This window comes from Mauremys reevesii, linkage group 19 (genome assembly GCF_016161935.1).
Source record: "Mauremys reevesii isolate NIE-2019 linkage group 19, ASM1616193v1, whole genome shotgun sequence".
Lineage (NCBI taxonomy): Eukaryota > Metazoa > Chordata > Testudines > Geoemydidae > Mauremys > Mauremys reevesii.
The window spans coordinates 25,318,828-25,335,321 of record NC_052641.1 but is presented as its reverse complement, the minus strand read 5'-3'; the positions used below and the strand labels follow the sequence as shown (position 1 = coordinate 25,335,321).

General features: G+C 47.2%; 1 protein-coding gene across 3 annotated transcripts in view; it reads right to left on the bottom strand.

Moving 5' to 3' along the window:
- The window catches only part of LMX1B (LIM homeobox transcription factor 1 beta), a 125,257-nt gene that overhangs the window by 37,064 nt on the left and 71,699 nt on the right, over positions 1 to 16,494 (bottom strand). The window lies entirely within an intron of this gene.

Sequence of the window (16,494 nt, the reverse complement as noted above, 5' to 3'; positions counted from 1 at the left end):
TCCCCAGTTGGTTCAGGTATTGCGGTAGATGTGAGCACAACAAATCTACCAACTTTTTGCTCTGTGATTGCTTGTGTGCATAGGCTGATATCTCCACCAGCGTCTGACCTTTTGCAAATTTGATCCAAGGTGACCTTTTGCTATTATTGCACTGGCAAGTGCAGCTTTTTCAGGGAATTCTCACTGGAGTGTGTTTGATATTAATGGTTGGTTATGCATCCTGAAATCTAAACTCCAGGCCGTGTGGGGTTTATTAATGCAGGTATCTCTATAGAGACATACAATTTTATGTGAACCTCATAGCAAGCCAGAATTACTATCCTCAAACTACTATCAAGCAGCACCTTTCAATGGACAATACAGCTGTCCAAATAGTGCCTGTGTACCTGGACTGCAGATAGGCACTTGTTTATTCTGTTCCAGCAGAACACACACAGGTAATTCTTTCGGATTTCATCACCATCTCTTGTTTTATGCTTTGTATTCAACCCTCAGGAAATCGGAGAAAGGTATTATTTCCTAACAAAAATATCTGTCATCCGATCACCACTGGCAGCTTCCACTTTTCTTTTCAAGCCAGTGCTTTTGTTTAATATCTCCTCTGCAGCAGGGTGTGTTTTGCATTGGCAAAGTAAGAGTAAGATGGTTTCTTTTTGGTAAAGAATAGTACAAATGGGTATTCTTGTTGAAAGCTCACCCCCTCCACTATCTTACAATGGAGCTGGTTATAATGGATGAACAATGAGAGAAAAACAAAAAAGCGACATATGGATTTCCAGTTTGGTGTAAATGTGATGCACAGCACAACCTCTCCGGGGGTGGGGGTGTTTGGTGACTGGAAAGCACCTAGCCCATTGTTGGAGCTATTGAAAACAAATACTAAGAAATACTAAAACCATGTTCTAGATACGAATGGGCTTTACTAGAGTTCTGTAGCAGGAGAAAATGAAACCTGTGGAGACAGGCGACTCGATAGCACTAAGGAGACAGACTGGTCAGGGTGGGCTTTGAGCGAGCTCTGTGTTCATTTCTAGTCAGTCTCTTTCACTCGGAGCCCCAACATTCACACATTTGCTTCACATTCACTGGTTCCTTGTGTCCTCTGAGTCTAAGGGGAGTGGCTGTCACTAGGGCCCTGGGGTGGTGTGAGCCATCCTGTGTGGAGTGAGGCAGGATTAGTCGAGCAAACATCGATTAGTGCCTTGCAGATTATTTGCTTGATGACAAGTCAGCCTGAAGATTTCATGATGCTGGAGAGTTTACTTTGCTTGAGGTAGGGTGCAGCTGCAGACTGAGTTGCAGGGATCCCTCTGCTGCAGCACTACTGTGCGTCTCACCTTTGCTCTCATGGCCACCAACACAAACCCCTTGGCCTACATGATGCTTTGCCAGTAACAGGCAGACTTCTCTGGGGGCTCGACGTGAGGAAATGTGTGATTTATTTGACATGGAAACAGTGCTTTTCCACTATGAAAATCTGTATTTGCTGGTGGCAGCAATGACAGTTTCACCCAAGATTGAATTCACGAGAATGGATTAAAACTTCTGATCTCATTTAGAGGAAACTGTCAATGAGAAAGCAGTGTGGTGTCGCTGTGCTAGGAGCACATCTCTTGCCATTCCTCGGCCTGTGGGCCAGACCTCCAAATGGGAAGAAAGGCCAACTGAACACCTAAAACTTCAGCCTGTTTTAAGACACTTTTCCATGCATTTCTATTTGCAAATTCCGGGGGGAAATGGATGAAGCAGTGAGGAAAGATTTTGCAAATTTAGTTGCCAGTGAAATAGCAGAGAAGAGACCAGCATCGACCCAAGGCAGGGATTGGGAGAAATGCTCAGAGGGCATATACACTCCTTGAGGCACATGTGCAGCTGTCATTCACATCACCAGGTGCTTTGCGGGCTATCCAAGAGAGCCCTATGTGAATAAGTACAGTATGTACAGAGTCACAGGGGGCCTTTCAGAACAAAAACTCAATGAGAATTGTCAAAAAAAGTCTGAGAGTCAAAGAGAATAATCATAAAAACATAGAGATGATGAGCTAGAAGGGACCTCGAAAAGTCATCAAGACCAGCTCAGCCCCCTGTGCTGAGGCAGGACCAAACAAGCCTTCCCCATCTGTCCTCAGAAACCTCCCTTGGAAGCCTGTTCCAGAGCTCCACTGCTCTTATAAAGCTCTTCCCTAATATCCAACCTAACGCTCCCTTCCTGCAGATTGCGCTGATTACTTCTTGTCCTACCTTCAGTGGACATGGAGAACAATCGATCACAGTCCTCTTTATAACAGCCCTGAACAGATCTGGAGGCTGTAAACAGGTCCCCCCCACCCCCAAGTCTTCTTTTCTGAAGACTAAACATGTCCAGTTATTTTAACCTCTATTCCTAGATCAGGTGTTCTAAGCTTTTATCATTTTGGTCACTCTCCCCTGGACTCTTTCCTATTTCTCCACATCTCTCCTACAGCATGGAACCCAAACGGGACCCAGGACTCCAGCCGAGGCCTCACTGGTGCTGAGCAGTGCGGGACAATTACCTCCCATGTCTTACAGATGATACTTCTGTTAATAACCCCAAAATGATATCAGCGTTTTTCACAACTGCATCACATTGTTGAGTCGTATTCAATTTCTGGTCCATTATCACTCCCAGGTCCTTTTCAGCAGTACTATCATCTAGCCAGTTATTCCTCATTTTCTAGTTATGCATTTGACGTTTCCTTCCTAAGAGAAGTACTTTGCACTTGTCTTTATTGAATTTCATCTGGTTGCTTTCAGACCAATTATCTAATTTGTCAGGGTTGTTTGGAATTTGAATACTGTCCTCCAAAGTGCTTGCATCCCCTTCCAGCTTGGTGTCAGATGCAAATTTTTTAACCATACTCTCCACTATCCAAGTCATTAATGAAAATATTGAATAGTACCGGAACCAGGACTGACCCCTGCGGGACCCCACTATATAACCCCTCCCAGTTTGACAATGAACCACTGATTGCTATTCTCTGAGCATGGTCTATCAACTGGTTGTGCACCCAGGGCTGGCTCCAGGCACCAGCATTCTAAGCTGGTGCTTGGGGCGGCAATATGCAAGAGGCGGCAGTCCCTGTTTTGCCCCCAAGCAGTGCGCCGAATTGCCACCGCAGGCGGCGGGGACAGTCCGTGTGCCCTTAGGGCGGCAGGTGCGTTTCAGCGGTGGTGGCAATTTGGAAGCAGCTTCTATGTTTAGCTGTCAGGGGAAGCTTCAGCTAAACATAGAAGCTGCCGCCGAATTGCCGCTCCCACGGAAACGCACCTGCCGCCCTAAGGGCACACGGACTGTCCCTGCCGCCTGTGGCGGCAATTCGGCATGCTGCTTGGGGCGGCAAAAACTGTAGAGCCAGCACTGTGTGCACCCATGCATCTAGACCACACTTCCCTAGCTTATTTCATGTTGGACTTTGTCAAGCCTTGGTAACAATCAAGATATGTCACATCTACTGCTTCTGTCCCATGCACTAAGCCAGTAACCCTGGCAAAGAAGGACATTCGGTTGGTTTGGCATGATTTATTCATGACAAATCCAGGCTGACTATTCCTATTAACCCCCAAGTGCTTACAAACTGATTGTTTAATAATTTGTTCCGTGGCTTTCCAGGTACCGAAGTCAGGCTGAATGGCCTATAATTCCCTGGGTTCTCTTTGTTTCCCTTCTTAAAGACAGGTTCTATGTTAGCTCTTCTCCAGTCCTCTGGGACCTCACCCATCCTCCAGGAGTTCTCAAAGGTAACTGCTAACAGTTCCGAGATAGCTTCCCCCTTGTTGTTAATATTAATTGTGTGGAGTTTCTGGTCACCATTAACCTTTTCAATGAAGTATCAGAGGTGTAGCCGTGTTAGTCTGGATCTGTAAAAGCAGCAAAGAGTCCTGTGGCACCTTATAGACTAACAGATGTATTGGAGCATGAGCTTTCGTGCTGCATCCGACGAAGTGGGTATTCACCCACGGAAGCTCATGCTCCAATACGTCTGTTAGTCTATAAGGGGCCACAGGCCTCTTGGCTGCCTTTTCAGTGAAGACTTAAGCAAAATAGACATGAAACACCTCAGTCTTCTTGATGTCACCAGTTACTAGCTCTGCTTCCCCACTACGTACCTACACTTCCCTTTGTCTTTCTCTTGCTCCTAATGTATTTAAAAGGCAATAAGAAGAGAGTCTTTATGTCCCTTGCATGAAAGCATGAAAGGTGCCAACAAATCCATCAGCAACAATATTACATTGTATAATACATACAGGGAAGCAATAGGATGAGGTGAATACTGGCAGGAAACTTGCTACATAGGACCAAGTTTAATACGGGAAGAGCCTGATTCTGATCCTATGCAGGTGTAAATCAGGAATACTTCCCTGGGAGTCAAGGGAGTCACACTGCTCTAAAACCAGTTCAAGCAAGATCAGAATCAGGCCCTAAATCTCTGTGTTCTGCAGGCTTTTGGAAGAGTTCATAAACGCCAGCCAATAATGGGCCCCACGTCATTCCAAAGGACAGTGAGGGTCTGTTTCTGAGCAAATAACTCCATCAGAGGAGTGAGGTTCTGGATCAGCCTTCCAATAGGAACAGTGCGGGACAAACAATCTCAGTGTTAAAATGGAGCTTGAAAAATTTATGAACAGGATGATGTGATCTGGTATCGGTAGGGGGCTGGACTCGATGACCCCAGATGTCCCTGCCAGTCCTAGGTTCCTAGTGCCGAATCGGTTAACGATTTAACAAATAGCAGGAAAGGAACCACGAAAATACTAAAAGATGCTGAAGTGACTTTCTGCCGAATGGTTCTGGCAATATTTCAAAGGGGATGGGCAGGGTGTAGCTAGGCCAGCGGCTGGCGTGGTCACGCCCGGCATGGAGTAGAGGCTGCAGAGTACTGGGCTGCACTGTTTCTCTATGTCGTGGAGGCAGTTTGAGTTCTCGCAGTACAAGCAGTGCAGGGTGCCCTGAGGGGAGAAGTGCACAAGTCCAGACATAGTGGAGGGATGCAGGATTGTATTGTCAATCCCCCCTGCAAGGAGCCAGGTGTTAGAACTCTGCAGGAGCTCCAGGCAGGCCTTGCTAACTGCTCCCAAGATTTAAGGGGGGACAGGAGTATCACACTAGGCCATAGGAAGCCAGAACAGAGGAGATGGTGGAAGAGAACCCTAGGGATTTGCAAGCCCAGGGAGGCTGTTTAGATGAGTTTACCTGGCATTACTGTCTTAGAATCACCAGTAGTGCCAAACTCCGCAAAGTGAGTGAGTTTGAACATCATCAGCTCACATCTCTGAGTGAGGCTGGGACAAGGACTTAGCCCATCCAGAACGGGTAAATGAATAAGGGGGAATAAAAAGAAGTCACGTATCAACGGGGCTGTGGGCTGTGTTTTTCCATGGAGCATTTGATTGTGCACTTCACACATACATCTACACCCATGTTCACACGGACACACTCCAGCAGCCAATGTGGAGAAACCCCCCATATCACACTTTTCTGAGCCCCTCTCCATGACGTCCAAGGTGTGGACTGTTTTCCCCAGGCAGGAGTGTAATTTTCCCCACATGGGAGCTGCAGTCCCCCTTTTACGACAAGGGTGTGTAAAAATCAATGTCACGATCACTGTACCTGGTCCCACAGCAGGCCTATGGCACTGGCATGAAACTTCCAGTATTACGTGACTTCCTGCCAACAGCCTTCAATGAGAGTGCGATTGGACCCCAAGGGCTGGAATTGGATGGGTTTTACTGAGCACTTGCCCATGACGCCATTGCCAGCGAGTGTGGCTATATTAATAGTTATGACTTTGCCATGAATCCAAACAATTTCTGGCTTCTAAAAGCTAACAGAAGCCATTTCTCTGTTATCCCCTTACAGATGGATTATATGCCAAAGTCTAGAGAGATGCAAGGGCATGGGTGTATTTTTTTAAATTTCTTGTTGATTAGCACTCTGCAGAAGACACATCACACTCCACAGCTGCTCCTCATGCCCTCTTCTATCTTCCCCTGCCCTGTCTCCCAACTCCCTTCCTTCAGTGCCCCCGCTCTCATCCCTTCTCTTGCTCTTTAGCTTTTCTCAGCTAACACACACAGGGTGGAATTAATGTGACTTTGCTGACATCACGCTGCTCACTCTGCTTGTTTGTTTCCCCAACCCTTCATCTGTTCTTTCTATTTAGACTGTAACCTCTTCAGGGCAGAGATTGTCCCCTATGCTGTGTTTATACAGTGACGAGTACACCAGGGCTTGATCTTGGTTCATCCCTAGGCACAACCATACCAACCATGAATAACACCACCAGCCAAGTGCCTGGCATGTGACACCAAGAGTGGGAAGACACGACCGTGACTTTTATGTTTGAAAAAACATGTAGCGCTCACGGGTGAACCAACAGTCCAGCAGGTAGCTGCTTGGTTAATGTCCTCACATAGCTATGCCAATGACTAGCTGCACCTCTCACTCTGACCCTCAACCAGGCCATCCTGACAGCTGCCCAAAGCAGGCTAAGCTGAGAGCCAACAAACACAGTGCTAAATAATCAGGCTTTCATCACAATCTTCCAGAGAGGATAAAAATGCCCAGTTCTTCCATGGACCCGAGGGCAGCACGGCTCAGAAAATGTGCTCAGCACTTTGGTTCCCTTGGCCGCTAACCACGTTTCAGTGTTTGACATTTCACAGAGCAGGTCATTCAAAACTATCACCTAATTGGAATGATTACGGCTTGAAGCTTTGCCAAGGGGTGACTGAACGAAGAGCTCATTCCTCCAAACAAAGCCAGCCACAAGAAAACAACTTTCAAGCTGTCCTTTCTTATAGAACACCCATTAAGTATCACCCCATGATGTATGCATGTAACATACATACCCATGACGCAGTGGCTTCTCTTAGTGACCCTCATGAGTCCCTTCATTTCACTCCACTGAGTCTAGGATTCCCATAAAAAGAACAAATTCTGGCGTGTTTTGTGTATGATGCAGGCTTCTACTTGGAAGCAGCCCAGCTCATAGTTTTTAACCTAGCAAATAATTCTGCACAGCTGAATAGGACAAAAGAGCAGCAAAATCTTTCCCCTGCTCTCAAGTCTTTTCCCTGCAACATATTTCTCCCTTGCTGTTTCGTAACATTTTCAAGGTAATTTTGTGTCTGTCAGTGAGTTACATAAAAGGGAGAAGAGCTTTGCATTAATAGTTCATTCTCATTTTTTTAATTTCATAATGCTGTTATATGAATACAATACATGGAGCGTCCAAATCCCTTGGGACACTGATTGCGTAAGCGCCCATCTACTAGCAGCAGGTCCTCAGCACATTTCTTGTTTGGAACCTTTGGAATAATCCTGAGTGAACCTTGCCCTGACCACTGCAGAGACTTGGAGATGGATGTAATGCTGCAAGAGACAGACTAGAAAATGAGTATCCCTCAGTTTTTAATGGAAGTGGCATCCTTTTAGAAACCTTTAAATGTGAATAGGATGTGCAAAATGATATAGACACAACTGTATGATTTGTGCATTCCAAAAATGTCATATTGACTGAGCTAACAGCAGTGGAGCATTAGAAATTCTGCCCACTCATCTCACAAAATAACAGGAAAAATCATAATTAAAATCATATTGAAATGCTGAAGATTTTCTGACTCGTCTGTTCTTTCCTGGCTCTTTACGTGAATTAGGGCATGCCAGTGTAAACAGAGCTCTGTAACAACTGTCTAAACATGTTTCTTGATCTGTAAGCCAATGACATTAAAAGATACTTTCAGGGGACCCATATTAAATGATGATTATTAGTTGCAACACTTCATTGATTTGCAACTACTGTATACTTCAAGCTGGATGAATTTCCAAATCTTCTTTGCTAACCACTAGTATTAAAAGTATGATATGTTTAATTTAAGACATATTTTCCAAACCTTTAAGTGGTTTAGCAGAGCTGAAAAACTTTTTTGACTGTTCATCATCTCATAGAAAACAACTCTTCTGTCAATTTTTTTCTATCAAAATGTATTAAAGTCTCCAAACAAACTGATAAATAAATGAAGACCATTCTATCTAAAGTAACATGTATCTGTACTTTCCCATATTATTCTCGAGAGGCTCCAGTGCTGTGTGTATGCTGTATTTACAGACAGAGACATTTGCCACAGCAATGTAACTTAAAACTGTTTGTAAGAAACATCCGAAACTTGTCCCCTGCTGCAAATGTGACATCTTTACAGCACATGCTTAGCAAATGAAAGCACTGGGAAAAGGAGGAAAGTCAGGATACCTCCCATATAACTGATTGTAAATTCTTGGGCACCAGGTTTATATTCTTAATAACCTACTAGTTAGGCTTAGTGTGTCTGTTCCATCTAAGTCAATTTAAATGAGGTGTACCAGATACAGTACATAAAGTGTTTCATACTTGTGGAGATATGTTTAACTATTGTTTCTTTAGGAAAAATCTAATAGCTAGCTCCATTTAATCACTGTCAGATGTTCTCCATGTTGCAAGTGGTAACTTCCTTGACACAAACTGCTTTTAATCAGGAATCTCTAACTTATCTCACGTACATTGTACACTGACTTTTGTAATACATAAAAACATTTTTACCATTTGTTAGTTTTTTGTTTTGTTATCCTGATTTACTTTTTTGCTTTAATGGGCATTTAGGGCAATTCATCAATCTTCTCCTGAAGAATGTCATCTATTCCATGGAAAACAAAAAGAAAGAAAAAGGCTAAAAGCTTAAAAAATATCCCGGCACTTGCTCTGTCTGGGCCTACAGTTTATAAAGCTATTACCCCTTGCATTTCACTTGACTGCATAGAGCCTATGTTCAGTATCTGCAGCAATGTTAAAACTTCTCCTAATCTAAACGTTTGTTTGTAAATATCTCTCAGCTAAGAATGCCTGAATGAAGGCTCTTTTTCTCTGTGTGCCAGTCTAGGGTTTTTAACTTACTCCAACTCTAAAAAGGCAATCAAATCCATCCCCCAACGTGTGATTAAATATACGCAGGGGATAATCCCACCTCCAAAAAGCTGGAGAAAAGGTGGAGTTGAGGCTGGTTTGAAGTGGCCTCCTTAATAGAAAAGGATGGTCCCATTCTGTGTACATCATGATTTGCTTTGGGATTTCTGTTGTGCCCCGTAAGCCTACAGGATATTACAGCAGCTTTTGTGTCGCTGGTGACCCAGCTGTTCATTATTGAAAAATTCCACTGCTTGATGCTGAGGGCAAGGCGGCTGACCCCCTCATCTTAAGGACGTTACTATCTTTCAAAAGATACAGGATTAAAGGGCCGGGCAAAATCTGGAGGAAAGCTCTGTCTGGTTTTCTGTGTTTTCGTTGTCTTTCACTATATTGGCCCAGAGAGGGATGTTTGTACAGGATTTAATTAGTTGGAATCAGGCTGAGATTATTGTTGAGACTATTTACTCAGCAAATCTCCAGTCTGAGCTGCTACTCAAAATGAGTCTGAATAAAAAAAAAAATAGGAGAGTTTGGCCTTACTTACAATGGCAAGGACCTGATCCTGTGAGCAACCTCAGCTCTAACTGGGACAAACAGGGAATGGGGGTCGCTAATTACCTCACAGGCTCGGACCTTAATTGGCTGTAAATAGAGAACAATGAAAGGCCGTTGCTTTTTTAGAGAGCTCCCATTGTATTCACCTGGGGAGTTCAGCTTTAAAATGGGTGGCATATTATGGTGCAAAAGACAAGGAAAGCCATGCATGAACTTTATACTATTATCATGAGGCTGTAGTCATTCCGGAGAGGAAAACATCTTAAATAGAAATGGGGTTAGACAGAAAACATGGAGTGGATTGTTTTTTTCTTAAATTAAAACATCAAGACTTTAACCGTGGATTTTTGGCCTGGGCTAGTGCAATGGAAGAGAATAGCTTGTGTCTGCTGAATGTGAACGAGGGTGGCTGCAGAACGTGCTGAAGGAACAAGTAAAGGCCAGAGATGCCATCTGCATGAAATGCTGTTGTGCAGCAATGGAGCATGTACACATAAGAGCAGTGGGGGAAGATTCATCTCTAGGCTTCCCTTAGAGCTGAGATGTAGCAGGAACTGGTTCGGTGTCAAGGGCTTCAGTTATAATAAAAGGAAATGGTTATTCAGCTGCAGTGATAAAGAAAATGGGAATCTCCACTCTTAGCTCAGATAGCTCAGCAGACCTTGGCAATAAGTGACTGGCTGCATCAGAGAAAATATCCTGCCATTCCAACAACACTGGCCAAATTCCAAAGGAGAAGGCTACACGCTGCCTTCCTAAAATAACCCTGAGTTTTCAGCTGGTTACGTTGCTCTTCCTTGCCTAGAGCGAACCTTGCCCTCTTCATCCATGATCCTCGCAGAGACGTCCCAGTACAGCTGCACTGGCAAGGGAGGGTTTGGTTATCCCCTTGGGATGAGTAACGGCAGCAAGCCAAGGGGAGGGTGGAACCGGGCTGGTAGATCCATGGCTGCACAAGGGAAGCACAGCAGCCAAGACACACATGAGAAGACCTGGACAAGAGGCTCTGTTGGGTCTTCTAACCTGCTTGCTGGTCTGGGTGCAGAGTGTTAAACAACTGCTGTGCCCCACCCCAGAACTGTCTGCAGTTACTATCTGCCATCCCCGGGCATACCTCTCTGCCATACCTTATGCTGCAGAGGATGACTGCACAGCTCTAACTGATGACAGAAGGGGTCCCTCCTGCCGTAGCTGTACTTCCTGTACGGCTGATGGTAAGGTAGGAAGCTACCATAACGTATGAACAGTCATATCTTTCTGGACGGACGTGTGTGTGTGTGTGTGCGGTGCAATGGAGTTTCATTGCATCTGAAACATACAGGGCCAATCGTGTTCAGTGCTGAGTGCCCTCTGCAGCCAGTGAGTTATGGGTGCTTAGCACCTCTCAAGAAGCACCGAGCACTTCAAAGCCAGCCCCAAATTCATAGCACCGTTATCCAGCAGACAGCCAGAAAAGGACTGTAGCAAACACTCATTCATTGGCTTTCTCAGCCACACTTGTTTCAGGGTGAGTAGAAATGTAAAACAATAAAACATAATGTGCCTAACGTGCTGAGGCTGAGACATTGTGTTCCAAGCTCAGCCTGAGCGTGTAATACTGTGCACACGATCTGTGCAAGCAATGAGCAGCCATGCATGGACTGATAAGTTCCCAAAGGAGCTAATGAAAGCAATACACTTTTTGCTTTAAGATTAAATCCTTTTGCAGCGCCTGAGCAAATGGTTAAAACACTTTGCATGGATAGATTTGGCCAGTCCATACTACAGCTTGAGAGCTGAGAGCCCAAGCAGTCGACAGTGCGATTTCCCCATCAGCTCATCCTCTCATGGAGAGCAAACAGGGCCATCTTCTCTGGTGACTGATAAAGAAAACTGTTTTTAATGGACAGAACATGAAAGATGCAAAGACTTCAGATTACTAGGGAGATTAGCATGCAAAAATGTATTTGAATTTCTGATCAGCAGGGGGCTTCAAAGGGACCAAGTGCAGATTAGCAGGTGTTATGGGGGGGGCGGGAGAAAGAAAGCGAGAAAGCTTTTGTGTTACAAAGTTGCGCTAGCAAAACAAATATGTTTTTCACTTTGAAGAGCTGGTGAGGAATTTGTGGCCATCACCATGGAAACTCAATAGGCCTTATGCCTTGAAGCCGGACTTTGGAGACAGAACTGCTGCTGCTTCTCTATGCTCCCAAACACATCACATCTTTATCAGGGAATCAGCCTGGAAGGGTGAAATGACAGTGTGACACAGAATTAGAAAATCTTGGTTTATTTCACCTGAATCTCTGTTACCTGACACAGGAAAGAACTTTGGCCTCCCAGGCTGGAAGCCCAGAAATAACATGAATCTGGAGATGTGTGCAGTGTCGGGTCCCGAGGAAGAGCTCGGTGTAAGCTCCAAAGCTGGTCTCTCTCCAACAGAATTTTGTCCAGTAAAAGATATTCCCTCCCCCACCGTGTCTCTCTATGAATCTGGAGAAAAAGTTGAAAGCAGGACAAGAAAATGTAATTTAATTTATAATTCATTAAATTATAACTAGTTATACCAGAATAGTGCTGCTTCAACCAGGGACCGCAAGGAGGCAGTTCAGCTACTGATCTGCTTATTTCTCAGTCATTCCATTCTGTATATTGTGTACATGCAAATCCCTGTGCTCTGATTGTCTTAAGGGCCGTTATTAGCCAATCAGAAGGCAGGTATTGGGAAAATCACTAAATGGTGGTTTTCAATAATCAAAATGATTATACAAATCTCTGCTCTGGTCATTATAAACCCTTCCCCCCTCATTAGCTTCATCTCTTTGTTCAAAATAAACAAGCTGACACTGCTGCTAATCCCTCCTCTGGCCATGCACCCAGCACCAGGTATTAAATGCATTTGAAGTGTTCTGATCAGGGGAGTGGGGACGAAGCCTCCTGCTAAGGCCAAGGAGCAACGGGGAGCTACCCAGGGATTAGGAGTAGTGGGTGCAGTGCAGCTCTCGACATGCAGTTGGGGAGCTGGTGGAGCAGAAGGATTGATGATAAAGGGGGTGCAGGGATGGGGGGTATGAGGACATGGGCCATTACTGTTATGTCAGTAATAACCATAGACCAGGCTTCTAAAGGCCACAGGTTTCTCTCTTGTGATCACCTCCACCTTTGGCCTAGGAGTTACCGGGCCCAGGTTTCAGATACTGCTTTATAAACAGGATGTACCTATGAGTTACCAGCCGCTCAGCCAGTGAGCTGAGCAATCACCATCTGCACACTCAACAACCAGCCAACCAATTAATACCAATATCTTCTACATTCAAAGGTCGCAGCACTCCATAAAGCCTCCTGGAGCTTTTCTCGCACCGTTGTGCCTTTGTTTACAGAACAGATGATTAGTCCCACAGGGCTGATAGTGGAATTTATAATTAATGATCTAATTTGCTGGCAAGTGGGATTTTGGGGACTGTCGGATGGGAAGGCCCTGCACCAGCACTGCTTGAGGCAGAATACAATCAAAGGCGTCTCAGCCGCTCTGGGCTCCCTTTTCAGCCAGGTGAAGTGCAGAGATACACAGAGCTTCCTGGCCCCTAGCAATGTCCTGAAGAGAGAAGGCGAAGGATGGCAGCAGGCTCCACTGACTGCTCAGAAGCACCCAGCCAATCCAACTTGTTTTGCAGGGACAATGAATTGCCCGGACGTTGCAGCCAGCCAGCCTTGGGAACCAATGCCCACTGCTGATCAGGGCAGGCTGGGCAAGCTTCTGCTATTGACTCCCACCCTGTCCTGCCAGGACCCCCCGCCCCAACAGTGAGGGAGTGGGGAGCTCCATCCACCCACTCAGCGCTGAGTCTCCCTGCTGAGGGTGCCAGAAGCAGGCCAAGGAGCGACAAGGAGCTCTGGGCGGATCAGCAGCATGACACAGAGCAGGAGCAGCTTTTGCTCACACCATAGCATGCAAACTGGTAAACCCAATGAAAGGCTCTGGATGTGGTTTCAGCTCCCTGTGCTATCCCCTCACAGCCTCCATGCAGGGAGTAGTTCTTATGCACTGTGCAGGCAAACATGGCTTTTTGCTCTGGCCAAAACATATTATCTTCTCCCTGGAAACCTGTGAAGGTAGTTTCCCCTTCTCTCAGCTGTGATCTAGGGCAGAGGGACTCCCATAGCGATACATACAGATAGAAAGAACAATCAAGGTAATGTATTGTTGCCTCTTTTTAACCCAAGCAGCTAGTCAAATTTCGGGGCCCTTGGGATGTTCCGGCTGGGAGAAGAAATTGATGGAGTCTGGTTTTCTTATTGATGCAATCTTGCTCCTTTACAAGGAACGTACAAAGTCCCGCTTCTCCAGACTGGCGCTCAGGTCATGTGGGAACACTTGGGAATGCCGTTCCAGCACTTTCGGGGGCAACAGAATGGCATTCCAGAACTGCCACCAGTCCTGGGTCAGGCAGCTCTCCCCGCCCTGCATGCATTGCCCCCGAGCCAGCAGGTGCTGGTGCCAGGGTGCTCAGCGGCAGGGGAGCATGCAGGGAGCCGGGGAAGCTGCAGTTGGGACCAGGTGGGGGGGGGCAGGCAGGAGGGGTGGAACCACCTGAGACCCAGGGTGGAGCTGGAGTCAGGTGATGTCAGGAGCTGGGTAGTGGGGCTGCCTGGACAGCTGAGCCCCCTGTGGAAAGTGGGAGCTGGGTACGGGTAGGGGGAGGCAGGGATGGGAGGGCTCTGGTGGGAGTCGCCCCCTGCTTCCTAGAGCCTTGCCCAGCTCGGCCACTGCCCTTATCTTCCCCCACGGCCCTCCCGCTCCCCTCTGCTCCCTCCAGCACTTCCTTCTGTAGGGCTCATGCCCTGCTTCAGACACCAGAGGAGCCAAGAACACAGACCCACATCTCCCTCTCCAGTGCTTGCCAGGGTCACCGTGCGCATGGGCTGCTCCTTGGCCTTGTTGCTTTGGGCCTCAGCCTCTTGCTCCATGCTTCTCCGTTCTCTCCCCCACCCCAGCCTCCCCCAGACCCGTCACACACTAGCCAGTGGAACCCCCGCCCCACGTGGTGCTAGCGCCAAGCCAGACTGCGCTAGGCCTGGTTCCAGGGGAGGCCAGGGCTTCATCTGTAAAGAAAGAGGGGCTGGCGCTCAAGCAGGTTTTTTACATTCCAGCCCCGTGGTGCCGCGGCTCAGGCTGGCACAAAGGAAGCCCTGAGGGGCATGTTCCCACATCAGCCTGAACGAGGCTTTGACTCAACCCATAAGAAGGTTTCCCTCAGCTCACATTATCCTCCGGGTATTCCCTGGCACACAACGCCTCTCTGAGCAGCCAGCCTGGGGACGCCGAACCTACCCCATCTCAGCCTGTCAAAGGGACTTGTGAGGTTCTCAGCATTTTCCTATTTGTTGTGAGATCCTGGCGTTTGCACCATATGCAAGGGAGATGTGGAGCCATTAACTTCCTCTCCACGCTGCTGGCCATGCAGCCTGTGCTGTCTCCCCAGCACTCCAGACGCTTCCCACAGACCCTGAACAACCTGGGGGGGAGGACTGAGCCTTGGCATAGCACAGGCCAGGGTGATGGGAGAGCAGGAAGAGGGGCCCATCACGACCCTCAGAGCGGAGTCTGAGGGGAAGGGGCTGGGCCATTCCAGGGTGTTCCTGCTCAGCCCGGCAGCCTCTTGGAGGCTGATCAGCGGAATCCCATGCTGCAGAGAGGCAGCAGAACTAGAACGGCTGGACAGCTCCTTATCTGTGGGCCGGAGGAGGCCAACCACCAGACTGACCAATATGGTCTCTGTGCCATGCCCCAGACAGGCCTGGCCCAGGACACTGTCCAGCAGGGGAGGCGGTTTTTTACTCAGTTCTCACTGAGATGCTGGGTGGTAACCAAAACGTTCTCTGACACCAAGCGACAGTTTCTTTCCCGCCAGCAGGATTCCCCGTCTGTCAACCGACTGACTTTATAACAACAAACATATCACTAGACGAAACCAACAAATAACCCCTTTTCCCCTAGAGATGCAGACTGCCAAAGGTCTGGAGATTTATGTTCTCGAAGTTTGCAGAAGGGTCTGATGCTGTAACAATTATACCTTGTCCTGTTTAACCCTTTTTCCATGGGAAGATCTCACAGCACTGTTGATTCAGCTCACAACACTCCTGTGAGGTGAGTCAGTAACTCGCCCCATTTTACAGGTTTAGAAACTACAGCACAGAGAAGTAAAGGCCTAAAATTTTCAAGTGTCCACTAATTTTGGGTGCCTCCATTCTGGGGACTCCTGGGGCCTGATTCCCAGCGTTGCTGTGCTCAGCTCCAAAGGCTGGACGCTCAGCACTTCTCCAAATCAAGTCCCAGGTGTCTCAAGTCTTGCACCAATAAAAGTGAGGGGCCAAAGGTTAGTGAAAACGTGACCTGCTCAAGGTCACAGAGCCAACGGGAAAGCTGGGAACAAAGTGCAGCTCTCCCACCTTCCCCTCCTGCTCGTAACCACTAGACAACACTCCTGCCAGACACGTCTCCAAAGCTCATTCAACCCCAGCTACAGCGGGGGGGGGGGGGGAGGAGGGGCTTTTGCAAGAACAGGCTTGTTGTGGGGTTGCTAGTACTCTGGTCAAAAATGCCACACGGACAGCTTCTTTCATAGCTGTTTGGTGGTTCCACTTCCAGTGCCTAATGTCAGTGTGTGTACACACACGTGCCTGAAAATTTTACTGAAATGAGACCAAGCTTTGGGCACTCAGAAGATCAGGGTGGTTCTTACTGTATCCAAACTGGTTCCTTGGTCCCAGGCTGAAAGTGCCAGATGCAGCCTGCATGGCCACCTGGTTTGTCAGCCAACCACCTTTCTGCGGGTAATTCTGGACTGCTTGGGGGCTGGAGAAAACAGCTCCTGGCTTCTCAAAACCACACTGCTTTCCACAGCCTGAGACACTGCTCAGAGCCGGCACTGCAACAAATCAAACTAAGGCAGCAGGTGAATTGTTCAAACAAAAATCATTTCTGCTGATGCTGGCTTGG